Source organism: Lissotriton helveticus, chromosome 1_1 (genome assembly GCF_964261635.1).
Source record: "Lissotriton helveticus chromosome 1_1, aLisHel1.1, whole genome shotgun sequence".
Taxonomy (NCBI): domain Eukaryota; kingdom Metazoa; phylum Chordata; class Amphibia; order Caudata; family Salamandridae; genus Lissotriton; species Lissotriton helveticus.
In genome coordinates this window covers 488,381,619-488,397,295 of record NC_136057.1, presented here as the reverse complement: position 1 = coordinate 488,397,295, position 15,677 = coordinate 488,381,619, and the positions used below count along the sequence as shown (strand labels likewise).

The following is a 15,677-nucleotide window of genomic DNA, read 5'->3' as shown; positions in this document are numbered from 1 at the left end:
CTGTTGGAGCTCCGAGTGATCCGATTGGCATTGAAAGCCTTTCTACCCTCCCATCAAAGGAAGGCTGGTACAAGTGTTCATGGACAACACCACCGCCATGTGGTACTGCAACAGACCGGGCGGGTTGGGGTCGTGGACCATTTGACAAGAGGCCCTGAATCTCAGGACATGGCTGGAAGAGCAGGGCATTTCACTGGTGGTTCAACACCTGGCAGGTTCTCTGAAAGCCAGGGTGGACAGACTGAGCAGTTGATGCCTAGCAGATCACAAATGGCATCTCCACCCAAAGGTATAGCAAGGTTTCTTTCAACAGTGGGGAGAGCCTTGGTGAAATCCGTTTGCCTCTGCCAAGAACGGGCAATGTCAGCAGTTTTGTTCTTAGACGCTTTTCGCCTCAAGTGGAGCTCAGGCCTCCTGTATGCCTTTCCGCCCATTCTACTCCTGCCCAGAGATCTTAAGATTAGGAACGACTGGCCCAAGTCATCCTTGTCGCTCTGGCCTGGACATGGATAAGCTGGTTTCCAGAGCATTGATCCTCCAATCAGGCTTCCCCTTTGGGAGTTTCTTCTGTCGCAGTGGCAAACCTGTCAACTTTTGCCTTCTTGCGTGTAGATTGAGCAGCGGCAGTTGCGAGCTTTCAACCTACCTCCTGAAGTCTGAAATGTTATTCTGGCAGACAGGTGTTCCTCCACCAAGACGGCATATGCCTGCTGATGGAAAAAGTTTGTATTATATTGTACAGAAAATTCTATTGACCCTCTTTCTGCTTTCCTTTCTGATATTTTACTTTTTAGTTTGACTTTCTCCCAGCAGGGCTCTACTCTGGGCACTCTGAAAGGGTATATTTCCGCCTTGTCTGCCTTCTTGTGGCTGTCTGACCAACCCTCCTTATTTAAAACTCCAATTGTAAATAGATTTTCAAAAGGTCTTGTACATATGTTCCCACCCTCCCCTTTCATTATGCCTCAGTGGAACCTTAATTTAGTTCTCACATTTCTGATGTGTGCTCCCTTCAAGCCTTTACACAATTGTCCCCTCAGGCTGCTCACCAATAAAGCAGCCGTTCTTGTGGCCATTACATCGACCAGGGGGGTGAGTGAGCTGCAGCTTTTATCATCGAAGCCTCCCTTCCTCTCGGTTTTTCCTGACAAACTGGTTCTGCGTACTGGGCCTCTTTCCTGCCGAAAGTGGTAAAACCAATTTCTGTGCCAGTCTATAAAATTGCCCACTTTCTACGCCCCTCCACATCCCTCTAAAGGAGAGGAGCTACTCCACCGTCTGGACCCAAAAAGAGCACTGTTGTTCTACCTTAATCAATCAATCAGGGGTTTGTAGAGCCCGCTACTCATCCGTGAGGGTCTCAAGGAGCTGGAGGAGGCGGGAGGGGAAGGTCGAAGAGCCAGGTATTGAGGTCCTTCCTGAACGTGTGCAGTGTCTGGGAGCGTCTGATGTTAACAGGGAGCTCGTTCCAGGTCTTAGCTGCGATGTAAGAGAAGGCTCTCCCGCAGGAGGTTCCTCTTGGGTATGTGGAAGGAGACTATGTCATTGAGGTATTTGGGTCCGATGTTGTTGATGGATTTGTAGGCGTGGGTGAGGAGTTTGAAGGTGACCCCCTTCTCGACGGGCAGCCAGTGTAGGCTTCATAGGTGTTGGGTCATGTGCTCATGGCATGGTGTCCCTAGGATGAGTCTGGCTGCGGCATTCTGGATGGTATGGAGTTTGTGTAGAAGAGTTTTGTTGATTCCTTCGTAGAGGGCGTTACCGTAGTCCAGTCTGCTGGTTACGAGTGCGTGGGTGACGGTCCTTCTGCAGTCAGGGGAGGATCCATTTGAAGGTCTTACGGAGGATGCGGAGGCAGTTGAAACTGCTGGACGCAACAGAGTTGATCTGGCAGTTCTTGGAGAGGGAGGAGTCAAGGATGATGCCGAGGTTCCGAGCGTGGTTTGTCGGGGGGTGGGCTCCCGAGGGCGGAGGGCCACAAGGTGTTGTCCCAGGCTGCGGTGTAGTGTCTGAGGACAAGGACCTCCGTCTTCTCTGAGTTTAGCTTCAGGCTGCCATGTTCCTCATTCCTTCCTGGAAACAGAGTCTGGTATCGTCGGTGTAGGATAGGATGCTGAGTCCATGCTGTCTGACGATGGCGGGGACGGGGGCCCATGTAGATGTTGACGAGCGTCAGGCTGAGTGATGATCCTTGGGGTACTCCACAGGTGATGTCAGTGGGTTCGGGGAGGTAAGGGGGGAGTCTGATCCTATGGGTTCTGCCGGAGAGCAAGGATTAGATCCAGTTGAGGGCTGCTCCTTGTATCCCTGCGTCGTGGAGTCTGGCGGCTAGCGTGCGATGTGAGACAGTGTTAAAGGCTGTGTAGAGGTCTAGAAGGATGAGGGCTGCGGTTTGTCCCTGGTCTAGTAGCATGCGGATGTCGTCGGTGGCGGCGAGGAGGGCGGTCTCGGTGCTGTGGTTGCGGCGGAAGCCAGACTGGGAGGCGTCTAGGATGGAGTTCTCTTTGATGAAGGCGGTCAGCTTGGTGTTCACAAGCCTCTCGGTGACTTTGGCTGCGAAGGGGAGGAGACCGATGGGCCAGTAGTTTTTCAGGTCAGGTAAAAAGCCCGTACACAGACTAGAATATGCTCTATGATCCAGCGTGGCTCCCCAATAACCCTCAAATCTCATCCCACTCAACACAGGAGTGACTTACTTTACTAATTGGTGGGGCCCATAGCACCCCGAGACACACATCCACACATCACAATACTGAATCAGTGGAAAAGAAGGCAAGCTGCTGGATAGCGGGGTACCTCATTAACTTAGACTCTAAATTTTATACATTTTATACATCTATGTACATATCAAATTTTCTCAACAAACATAAGGAAATAAACATCAAGGTACTCCGCTATTTGTTCGATGGACCAACCAGTAGAAGTCAGTAGATGGCGATTAAGACCAGCTCAATCACAATATTCCCATTATTTTATTATTTTATTTTGTCATGACTTTTATGATAAATAAAAAGGTAAACAGTCAGAATATCGACTACAAAATATCGAATGGACATAATATCGAGTTTTAAATATAGATTGGACAAAATATCGACTGGACAGAATATAGACATCAAAAATATCGTTTTTAAGGTAAGTAATGTAATATCGAATGTTAAAAATATAGACAGATAAAATATCGAAGTATGTAATATAGGTTATTAAAATTATCGAATTTTTAATATCTAATTTTTTATAGTGTTTTTTATGTTATTATATGTGTGAAAAGTGTGTATTTATGTTATAATTTATTTTAATTAATGAAATTTGTTTTTTTAATTTTTGCGTAATTTCATTCTGTAGCGGGTTGTGGGTTTATAGGGGAATAGGGTGGGAAGTAATTTAATAATAATTAATTAAATATGTAAATTTATTTATTGGTATTAATTTTTAATTAATTTATATTTGGTAATTAATTAAATTTTAATTGGCAATTAATTTTAATTAATTGATTAATTGTTAATTATGTTTTACTAATTTTTCTGTAGCGGGTTGTGGGTGTATAGGGAAATTGGGTGGGAAGTAATTTAATTACAATTAACTATATATGTAAATGTATTTATTGGTATTAATTTTAATTAATTGTCAATTAATTTATATTTGGTAATTAAATAAATTTTTATTGGCAATTAGTTTTAATTAATTAATTAATTGCTAAATATGTTAATTTTACTAATTTATTTTCTGTAGCGGGTTTATAGGGGAATAGGGTGGGAAGTTATTTATTTATAATAATTAAATAAATTAATTTATTTAATTGTATTTAATTAGAATTAATTGTTAATTAATTTTTAAATGTTAAATTATTAATTGTTAATTTGTAATTAATTTGTATTAATAGGTAAATAATTGTAATAAATATTTTTAATTTGTAATTTTAATTATTATATTATATTAAATTGGTAATTACTTTTAATTTTGTATAGATATTAATTTATATTTATTGAAATAATATATGAATTATTTAATTTCACTACTATTGCACTCTCTGGAGTGGGAATAGTAATTTTTACCACTATGCTATCCAACGCTTTCCCTACTGTTGCACTCATTGGAGTGGGAATAGTAATTTTTACCCCTACGCTATCCAACGCTTTCCCTACTGTTGCACTCACTGGAGTGGGAATAGTAATTTTAACCCCTATGCTATCCAACGCTTTCCCTACTGTTGCACTCTTTGGAGTTGGAATAGTAAGTTGTACCCCTACGCTATCCAACGCGTTCCCTACTGTTGCACTCACTGGAGTGGGAATAGTAATTTTAACCCCAACGCTATCCAACGATTTCCCTACTGTTGCACTCTTTGGAGTTGGAATAGTAATTTTTACCCCTATGCTATCCAACGCTTTCCCTACTGTTGCACCCACTGGAGTGGGAATAGTAATTTTTACCCCTACGCTATGCAATGCTTTCCCTACTTTTGCACTCTTTGGACTTGGAATAGTAGTTTTTACCCCTACGCTATCCAACGCTTTCCCTACTGTTGCACCCACTGGAGTGGGAATAGTAAATTTTACCCCTACGCTATCCAACGCTTTCCCTACTGTTGCACCCACTGGAGTGGGAATAGTAATTTTTACCCCTATGCTATCCAACGCTTTCTTTACTGTTGCACCCACTGGAGTGGGAATAGTAATTTTTTACCCCTACGCTATCCAACGCTGTCCCTACTGTTGCACCCACTGGAGTGGGAATAGTAATTTAAAGCCTACGCTATCCAATGCTTTCCCTAATGTTGCACCCACTGGAGCGGGAATAGTAATTTTAACTCCTACGCTATCCAACGCTTTCCCTACTGTTGCACTCTTTGGAGTGGGAATAGTAATTTAAACCCCTACGCTATCCAACGCTTTCCCTACTGTTGCACTCTTTGGAGTGGGAATAGTAATTTTTACCGCTACGCTATCTAATGCTTTCCCTACTGTTGCACTCCCTGGAGTGGGAATAGTAATTTTAACCCCTACGCTATCCAACGCTTTCCCTACTGTTGCACTATTTGGAGTGGGAATAGTAATTTTTACCCCTACGCTATCCAACGCTTTCCCTACTGTTGCACTCTTTGGAGTTGGAATAGTAATTTTTACCCCTACACTATCCAACGCTTTCCCCACTGTTGCACCCACTGGAGTGGGAATAGTAATTTTTACCTCTACGCTATCCAACGCTTTCCCTACTGTTGCACTCACTGGAGTGGGAATAGTCATTTTTAACTCTACGCTATCCAACGCTTTCCCTACTGTTGCACTCTCTGGAGTGGGAATAGTATTTTTTACACTTCTGCTATCCTACGGTAATAATAGTGGATATTTTTTAATTATATTATGTTACTATATATATATATATATGTTTTAACAAATATGATTGTAAACATTTTTTTATAACTTTTATTAATTATTTAATTATTATGAGTTAATAAAAGTATTTCCAAGTATATTTTAGTAATTAATTTTAACTATTAATTTAATGTAACACTGTTTTTAATAAAGTCGATATTTTAATAAACTATATTTTTGTAAACGATATTTTTGACTCGATATTTTTGTACTTACCTGTTTGTAAATACAAACTCGATATTCTGTCTGTCGATATTTTGGCATCGATATTTTTGCTAGTAGATATTCTGTCCGTCGATATTATGTCAGTGATCCAAATAAAAAGAGACTAGAGTTTATATTTTACAGAAGTTTATCTAAATTCATTAGGGAAAGAAAATCGCATTTTCAATTAGACAAACACACATTTTTAAGCATTTATTAAATACATTCAAGAAATGACAAATTAGAAAGCATTTTACCAATCTGCCATAGGAAGATAACAGAACTGCATAGAACAAGTTCCCAAGTTGACTGTCTTTCTAACCTCCTCGATGTCTCTCTCCCGACATAGGTCTCCGCATTCGATCTCTTTGCCCCATCAAAATTTAAAGTCCAAAAATAATTCAAAGTCTTTTGCACCATAAAATTGTTCAGACTGACAGCATGTCGTGGTGCGAAATAAAATCCACGGAACCAACTTTTTTTCCTCCTACGCACAAGCTCTTTTATACCCTTTTCACTAACTATCTAACCCAAAATTTAAACTTTATGGTTCCGCACTCATTTCTCATTGGTCCATTAGAGGGGTGGTGATGATCACCTCATGTCCACCTTGTCCAAACTACTTCTCAAATTTTTTTTTTATATATATTTTTTTTATTTTAACAGTAAGAAGCATAGGCATTACAGATATCAGGTGTCAAACAATAAAATGCAGAGCAGGGACACGCGGGGGGACTATACATACAAATAACCATCGTAAGGAACACATGGCCTATCGCGATTATGCAGATAAGAGAAAGCGTAACAAACAGTCGTATTAGGCGATCAAAAACAATCCCACCCGCGCGACCCAGTCCTCAATGATATAGGATAATTAGGGCCAGTGTAGACACCCGGACAATAAGGGATCCGTGGAGAAGAAACAGCCCACCTCTCGCAAAAGGAAAAAGGAAAGACAAAAGGGGCCATAGAACAAAACAAAGGCAAAATAAAAAAACCCTCCCCGAACCCCCCACCCTGCATCCCTGCAATGGCTACGGCCTAACCCCACTAGCAGCGTGCCTGTCGCCCAAGAACTACCCTAAAAGAAGGGAAAAAGAGAGAAAGTGGAGGAGGAAAAGCAAACACACTACCGGTCTCCCGTACCCCCCGCCAGTAGCGACCACCCCGAGACGTAGTAAAATCAATATCCAGCAAAATATACAAACCAGTCGGGGGAGTATAGTCAATAACCACCCAACTCCCGTCACATTATAGGCACAACCCCGGCATTGCATAAAGTTATTGTATCAGACCCAAGCGATCAAGCTCAGCCCTGGCCAGTACGGTCTTTCATAAGAGTCTTCTTCACTCGAGCCGCCATCTTGATGGAAAAGGCAGAGCGTTCATAAAAGTTCATGTCAGTGCAGGAGGATCGAAAACAGGATAAAAGTGCACGAAGTCCACCAATCGAACGAGGAAAGGTGTCCAGGAACAACAAATATCTCCAATAGTCACTGAGGAACTTATTACCACATAGAAAACCGTCTAGAGATGTATTAGGCGGCTGCAGATTCGCGCAGGAGACGCCGGCGATAAGCACGGGCTGGCTTATTGTTAATGGGGGACCGCCAAGGCTCATTAAATCCGGGATCTGCACGGGGACCTCGATCTCAGATGTGCAGTGCAACGCTGGTACCACGGCTGGCTGGAAAGTTAACGGAGAGTCGTCCTCCGGTCCCAGGATACCGTCCACTTTTACAGTCAGTTTCCGGAACACAGCGATGGTGTGCGAATGGAATGCCCCAATGGCGTCCATGACGGCCTGCAGCGATGGCGTGCCTTCCGCCCGCTCCATCCCCTCTCAATAGGCGATAGAGCAGGACTGGAACCCCGGAGGCCGGCTACTCCGGGGTAACTGGCCACGCAAATCCGATGTCAAACAGTGGGCGCTCCTTGTCTGGCAGAACACACCGTCGCCGCTAGCGAGGGCCCCATCCCGTCGACCCAGAGAGGGTAGCAAGGTCTCCGGGCACCAGACCCCCACCACGGCAGCCGGCGTGGCACGCTGGTGTGTCCTCGGTGTAGACTGTTCACAGGATCGTCACCAAAAATCAACAATTCACGGCACTCTTCGGGAGACCGGGCTCAGTCCAGGTCTCACGGCCGATGTTGTTCAATTCCGATCCGGATAGGCTACAAATCGAGGCCCCGGCTTCCACACGTTGTTAGGCCGAGAATAGAAACACGGCGTATCTTCGTCAGCGGTTGAGGTAGAAAACTCGGGATTGCACCTTTGGAAGCAGAAAAACTTCACGAACACGGAAATCTGGTGTGAGTCCAGGATTAAAGGCAGGATATTCGAGCTGCTGGCGGAGGTCGGCGGAGCCGGAAGCTTACGCGGCCATCTTGGTTGCTAGCGTAGCTCCTCCCCTACTTCTCAATTTTTGCCCTGTCATTCCCAATGCTTTCTCATGACTTCATTGTCCACTTTGCAATTGTGTTCAGTCCTTGTATCTTTTATTCATAAAAAGGTTACAGCGTTTTCCTTTCCCAGGCTTTTAAATGCAAGCATCCTTTGGCACATCTCCCGGTCATAGGCCAAGCCGACCTTGACATCCCTCGCCCCGAGGCTATTCACTCATTTCTAGCATACTCCGCGCATGCGTGGGGGCCATCTTTCCCCGGAGTCGATTTCATTGTTTCATTTAAACAGCCATTTTCAAACTAGGCCGCACGGGCCTGAATGGGAACTAATATGAAAACAAACACAACAGACGTTAGATTTGGAATTTTAACCCTTCTGTTTACCTCCCACCATTCTAATTTTCCCTGTTAGTAGTTACCCAGCAAAAGCACACAAATATGCGTCATTTACTTACATCTACATTCTTTTTGCCTCAAAACTTCTAATATAAGCACAAATACACACGTTTTATTTGATTATATCTACCATATCACAGCTCTATATAATACGACTCTTTGATTTATTAACAAATTAATCTTTAGCAGAATAGCAATTAGTTTTCCCACGTGCGGTGTCTGTTATATGTGCACTTGGTTGATTAGTTTTCATGCTTCACGCAATTAATAAATGCTACAGTTATGAGAGAATGACTTTACAAGGGGTACCCAAAAAATGTTGTCTTTCCCCTTCTCCATCAACTCCACCCTTTGGTGATTTTATCACCACAAATTACCCCAAATAAATTTCTTTTTTTTTAAACAAAAATGTTTCAGGTTATTTTCATTCGTTCTAGCTTAAACTTTAGTATCTTTTACACTTTGTCTTTTTGTATCTTTATACATGTTCTCTTTAAATACTTCCAACACTATTTCTACCATTTTACGTTTTCTTTCCCTACTTTTTTCAATTTTCTTCATTATCAGTTTTTTTTTTCTAACACATTTACACACTAATCTTAGTATTAGTACTAAAACAATTACTATTATTAAGGGAATTAATACTTTCCCTAATATTGACCTACCTATTTCTACAAACCACTTCTTTGCAGCAGAAAAACTCTTACCAAGTTTCTCTAGAACACCATCAACCTCCAGTGGAGTAATTTCTTTATGTAATTCAGTAATATTCTTAATATATCTTTGAATGTTCTGACTTTTGTAGGGTGTATACGTACACCAGTGTTGCACTTTTAAAACTGCACAAACTCCTACTTTTGCCAATAAAATGTCAAGAGCAAGTCGATTTTGCATCACCATAGCTCTCATAGCAACCATTTCAGTATTTACCATTAAAAATCCTCCGCCAGTATTTGTTGATAATCGATCTACTATCGTTGATAATTTCCGAATTTTATTTGCATTAAATGATATGCCCACTGCTGGTATCAATGCTCCAAAAATGTCACCTATTATTTCTAAAAAAAAACGTTCCCTTCTCTTACGTGTTAAAGGTTTACCTATCTCATGAATTCCGTTAGTTCCCCTATCTACATTAAATATTTTTGGAAAGACCAGACCTACATAGCACGTCCCATACCAATGATCTGGTAACCTATAATAAGCTTTGTTCCCACATATAAAGTAAATTCCAGGAAAAACAGGATCATTTCCACTTTTAAATCCCCATCCCCCTTTGATTATGTACATGTCTTTATATTCACTCGCACCTATAAAATGATTGTCATACATGGTATTATCTCTACGAATACACTATTTCCCTTGTTGTGGCATATCTAAACCTATTGCTACATTTACATTACTTCTATCAAGGTTTTTGTCTTCAAAATTCCACATTGTTGATTTTGATTTACTTTCAGTTGCTTTTCTTTGATACCTAATTATCCTCTTCTCAACCATATCCAAAAATACTTTTTCCTCCTTGCGCATTCTACATGTTAAATTATATTTAAAAGCGTACTCTAAAGTCGTTTCTTTTGTTTCCAGAAAATATTCACCAAAAACTTTACCCATTTTCATTTTGTTCAATCCATGTGTTATCGACAAAGTTGCAAACGTGTCATCTGAATCAGAATAATAATATTCTAATTTACCTGTTTTGTAAAATAAACTAGCTAGTACACTACAAGTTATTCCATAAGTCAAAGGAAGGTGATGATATGTTACTCCTTCCTATACAGATGCTGGTAACTGCATGCAGACATAGCTGTCACGGATATCCATAGTTTCAACATACTCGTATAACAACCTAGTAAAACAATTCTTTGAAAAATCATTCATTGATCTATTTCTATGTAATTCAGTGTTATCCACAAGTTTCACATCATTCTTTAAATCATGTATCTTCTCACCTTTACTGTTATTTTGTTCTCCATGTTCAAAACCTGGTCTAAAGGGAATCACTATTGCTAAAATAAGCCATATAAGCATTAATAAACCTGAACAGATCTACCACATTCAACACCATTTGTGAAAAATAGCACATTTAGATATTCTAATATCATTTTCAGACGTTTTTTTCCACAAAAATAAATTTCCTTTAATCCTTTTCTTTATAATGTCTCTTATATCTCTTGCACAAGAAAAATATGTGTTCTCAAGAATCCTTTTTTATTTCTGATAATGTTACTTTTCTTTTTATTTTGACGACTTTCCTTGATTTTTCATCCTCTAATTTTCAGTTTAACCACAATTTGTCTCTAATCACCTTTTCACTCACCAAAATTATCTTGGTTCTCTTGACTACTTTCAACTTCCTCTATATCAGGCAAAGCAATGTATGTCCATTCAAGCAATTTATATTTCAGATTTGGTCTTCTCACAAATATTTCTTTATTTTCTTTTATTTGATCCTTTTGACTTATTTCATTTACTTGTTCCTCTAGATTTCTATTTCTATTTATCAATTTGAACTTCAGTCCTTTAATATTTTTAGGCCAATTGTCTCCTTTTCTTGGCTTTTTTTATTTCAGGCTCTATATTTCCACGTTCAATTCTCCAAGCTCTTTTTTTGGGACTTTTTCGTTGAGTTGTTTCTCCTTCACTGTCATCAGACTCTGTTTCTGACCGTATCCCATTTCCTCTTATTTTGAACTTTATGATTTCCGTTTTATCAACTGAATCTGGTTTTTCTTTTGTTAATTCAGTTCTTTTACAAGGAACTTCTCCATGGCTGGTACTTGGAATCTCATCCTCATCGTTAGTTATTTCCTTTTCACCAGTTTCGAGATTTATGTTCCTGCCCTCAGAATTCTCTGTTTGATCTTCAGAGTTCCCACTTTTACCAGTTTTACTTTGCTCTTCTTCAGGGTCCAAACTGGCATTTGGTACTTCCAGATGTCGACTTACAGGTCGATCTTCAAGATCCGGAATTTCAATTATCTCATTCTCTGTTTCAGATGTTGAACTTGTGTCTGTTATCTCCAGATGTCGACTTACAGGTCGAGCTTCCGGATCTGGAGTTTGGTCTGTTTCACCCTCAGTGTCAGTCTGAACTAGTATTTGCCTCTTCCAGATGTTGATTTTCAGGTTAACTATTATTAATTATCAATTAGGTTCTGGTACTCAAATGGTGTGGCTCGCATGAACCCACCTTTTCACACCTGCACACTGCACTGCGGTGGTTCTGAACAGAATTTCCTGCCGCAGTTTATCCCAGCATGGAACTAGACAGTTTCTCCTTCTGTGCACCTTTATTCAAACCTAGTCTCCAGTACTCTGGTCATGAGCTGGATGCTTTTCCTTAGTACTCGCATCAATTCCAACCAGGTGAAACACAGAAGTCACCACGTCAGACAAACCCTTGTAGTAATCAAGTATATCATCATTTATGGTTAGCAGTTTTTCGACAGGTACAAATGCTTGTCTCATTACTCGTCCCATCAGTATCTCATGAGGACTCAAACCTAAGGTCATTAGAACAAGTGGCAAAGCATCAGGCCATTTTAGTCCTGTGGCCAAACGCATTTTTCCCAATCTGGTTTTGATTGTTCCATTTACTTGTTTGACTACCCCAGAAGCCTCTGGTCTATAAGCACAATGCAATTTCCGATGAATGTCCAGTGCTTCACATATCCACTGTATAAGTTTATTTTGGAAGTGACTTCCTCTGTCTGTTTCAATTGTCACTGGAAAACCAAACCTAGGGATGATTTCCCTTAATAGGAGCTTTGCTACAGTAACTCCATCATTCCTTCTGGTTGGATAGGCCTCTACCCATCGTGAAAACAAGCAAATGATCTCAAGCACATATCTTAAACGATTACATGGTGGCATCTCAATAAAATCTAACTGCATTCTGGTGAAAGGACCTCCCTCCCGTCCTATGGTTCCCGGACTTACAACAGTTTTTCGTCCTGGATTCAATTGTTTACATACCAAACATATTTGACACAAGCTTTCAGCTATCATTCGAAACTTCGGATTATACCAAGTCTGTATAAAAAGTCTAATCATTGCATCCCTACCAATGTGTGCTTGCCCATGGTACATTCGGGCCGTGTTGGAAATCATGCTATCAGGCATAACTGGTCTTTCATCCCTGTATACCCAAATTTCGTCTTCCTCTCTTTGTCTACAACCTGCTTTTATCCATGTATCTTTTTCCTTATCACTTGCCTCTTCTTGTAACTGTTTCACTTCCTGCCAGGTCTCAACTATGTTAGTAAGCATCAAAGGACTTTTATAGATGATGAGTTCTTTGCACAATATTGGGCTATTGCATCTGCAAACCTGTTGCCTTCTGTGACATAGTCATCTCCATTTTTGTGAGCAGGACATTTCACAACTGCAAATCTTTTTTGGCAGCTGTATCGCGTCAAGCAACATTCTCACAAATTCACCATTTCTAATGGGTGATCTCGCAGAAGTCATATATCCTCTTTGAGACCACAGTTGTCCATAATCATGGACGACTCCAAATCTGTATTGACTGTCAGTCACTACAGTAATTCGGACATCTTTTCTCAATATGCATGCTCTAATCAAAGCAATCAGCTCAGCCACTTGGGCGGAACGTATTCCCTTCAAACATGATGCTTCCATGACATCTGCCACTGTACATACAGCATATGCAGCACTCAAAACACCTTCATCTGTTCTAAGACATGAACCATCTACAAACAACATATAGTCTGATTCTTCTAAAGGTTCATACTTAATGTCAGGTCTTGGTTTTGTACAACACTCGAGCACATCCAACTATTTATGATCAACTTCATTTTTGACCATCACATCTAATGTATCAGGCAACAAAGTGGAAGGGTTCACATTTACACATCTGGCAACTGTCACATTTTCTGCACCCAGAATCACTTTTTCATATCTTGTCAAACGACTGTTTTTCATATACTGCGTCTTGGTCCTAGTGAGGAGGTTCTCAACTGAATGTGGCACATACACTTTTACTGGGTACCCCATCACTATACCTTCACTCTGTTCCAAACTCACATTTGTAGCAGCAACAGCTTTCAGACATCCAGGCAACGCTCTGGCTACTGGATCCAAAACAGCTGAAAAATATGCAATTGGTCTTCTCATTCTTCCATGCCTCTGAATCAGAACTGATAATGCACACCCACCTCTTTCACTGCAATACAATTCAAATTCTTTTTCATAATCAGGCATGCCTAAAGCTGGTGCTTCACACAAACTAGTTTTCAGTTGCTCAAATGCTTCCATCTCTTTTACAGTCAGCTCTATAGGGTATTTTACATCTCCTTTTGTTAAGCGCTGTAAGGGTTTTACAATTCATGAAAATCCACTTTTTAAAAAACTTTCTTTATTTGTTTATTTCTCCAAATCATCAGATCATGTGTAAAAAAAACAATCATACATAGCGCACGTCCACCTCAGCCGGGGTGGTATACGTGTCAACAATAATGCATGTCAGAGATTAGACCTAAGTTTGCATCTATGGAGATTACTCGGTCTTCATTGTTCCCTTCGTTTTTATATGCTTAATCATAACTCAACTATAATTAACTTCCCCCACGTCCCTTACCGCCCCCTACGCACCCTCCCGATACCCCCCTCTCCCTCCCCCCTCTGCCGGGTCTGTATATCTTAAGGTCTGTGCAATGTATTATTCATGCCGGGTCTCCCTGTGTCTCTCCCCTTTGTCCTGGGGCCGCCCCCCCCTGTGGAAGACATCTCCACTAAGCTTTCTTGTCTAGGGTGGGAGGCCTGTCCTGCTATCTCCTGAATCATCGCTCCCCATTACATTAGCACCTCGGGAAGTTTGTCATCTCTCCTAGTGTTACGCATGTGTCCCTCCTTTGCCAGAGCCCACTCCCTTAGATTTTTCCTCCACTTCGCCAATAGTGGCCCTTACTGAGTTAACCAATGGATCGCAATACGCTGCTTGGCTATAACCAGGCCCAAAATCAGGAATCGCCTACTTATTTTACGCTTAGGATCTCGAGGAATCAAGCCCAGGAGACAGGCATGCGGGTCCAGGGTAATTGTCCACCCTGTTATCCTGGTCAGATCTTTGAGGACCGCCACCCAATACGTCTGGATCGTTGGGCACGTCCACACCATATGCGGAAAATCCACTTGAGCACTGCGACATCTAGGGCAGTGTGCATTCCTGGAACTGTCGATGGCCTGGAGCCTCCTGGGTGAGAGATAGATCATATGTATTATATTATACTGGATTTGTTTAAAGCGATTGGATACCGACACCTTCCGCACACTCTTGTGTCCCGTGTTGTGATCTCCTGCGGACACACCTGCTGCCATTTTCTTCTATTTTGAGGGGGCCATTATTTTTATCGTCCCTCAGCACCCTGTAGAGGTGAGTAACAAACTTCCGTCCCCCAGCCATGGTGATCATAGCAACCAGGGTTTGGGTGTGCCCCAGAGCTTCTGGAAACGAGGGCCATAATTTCCGCGCCGTTGCCCCTATTTTAGCAAATTGCAGAAACTGCCCTGATCCCAGCTCAAAGGAGGTCACCACCTCCTGATAAGTGATGAATTTATTGTCTGGGTAGAGGTCAGACAGCATCAGGCAGCCTCCATCCTTCCATTTATCTGTTGCCATAACCTGGTCTATTTGAGCAAAGGGTGGCATCAGCCAGAAGTCTGCCTCCGGGGCAAACGGCTGTTCCCGAATTAGTCTCCGTACCTCTCGGTTTAATATTGCAGCCACAAGCCGCACCAATGGAGGACTGTGTTCCTGTTGCCCCCCCTGCCTGCCAGAAAAGCGCTCCTAGCTGTCGGTCCCCATATGTACCTGCTATCCCAAGAGGGATCCGTGTCCAACCAGTCTATAGCATGTTGCAATTGTGATGCAAAATAATAAAGTTCTAAATCTGGGATCTCTGAACCTCCTTTGCCCCATCTACGTTTCATGACCTCTAGAGTAGTCATGCATCGCTTCCCATTCCATAATATTAGTACCAGCAGTGCATCCAGTTCCTTGAATACCCGGTGCGGCAGTTAAAAGAAGGAACCTTGCATTGTGTAGAGACATTGAGGTAGGAACACCATCTTTATCAAGGCGATCTTCCCCATTAGGTAAAGTTTAAGCGTGTTCCAAAAGGTAATACTACCCTGAAGTCCCCGTATTATCCTCCCCATGTTGTGCTGGTAAAAGATTTCCTCACTCCTACCGATCCATATCCCCAGACAGCGAAGTGTGTCCTCTGCCCATGGAAGTTCCATCTCAGGGCGCTGGGCCCCCTCCCATTCGCTCTC

The 15,677-nt window shown here is 41.7% G+C and overlaps 1 protein-coding gene across 1 annotated transcript in view; it reads left to right on the top strand.

Annotated features, from left to right (window-relative positions):
• Nucleotides 1–15,677, top strand: part of LOC144812334 (NAD-dependent protein deacetylase sirtuin-3-like) — a 401,094-nt gene that overhangs the window by 127,456 nt on the left and 257,961 nt on the right. The window lies entirely within an intron of this gene.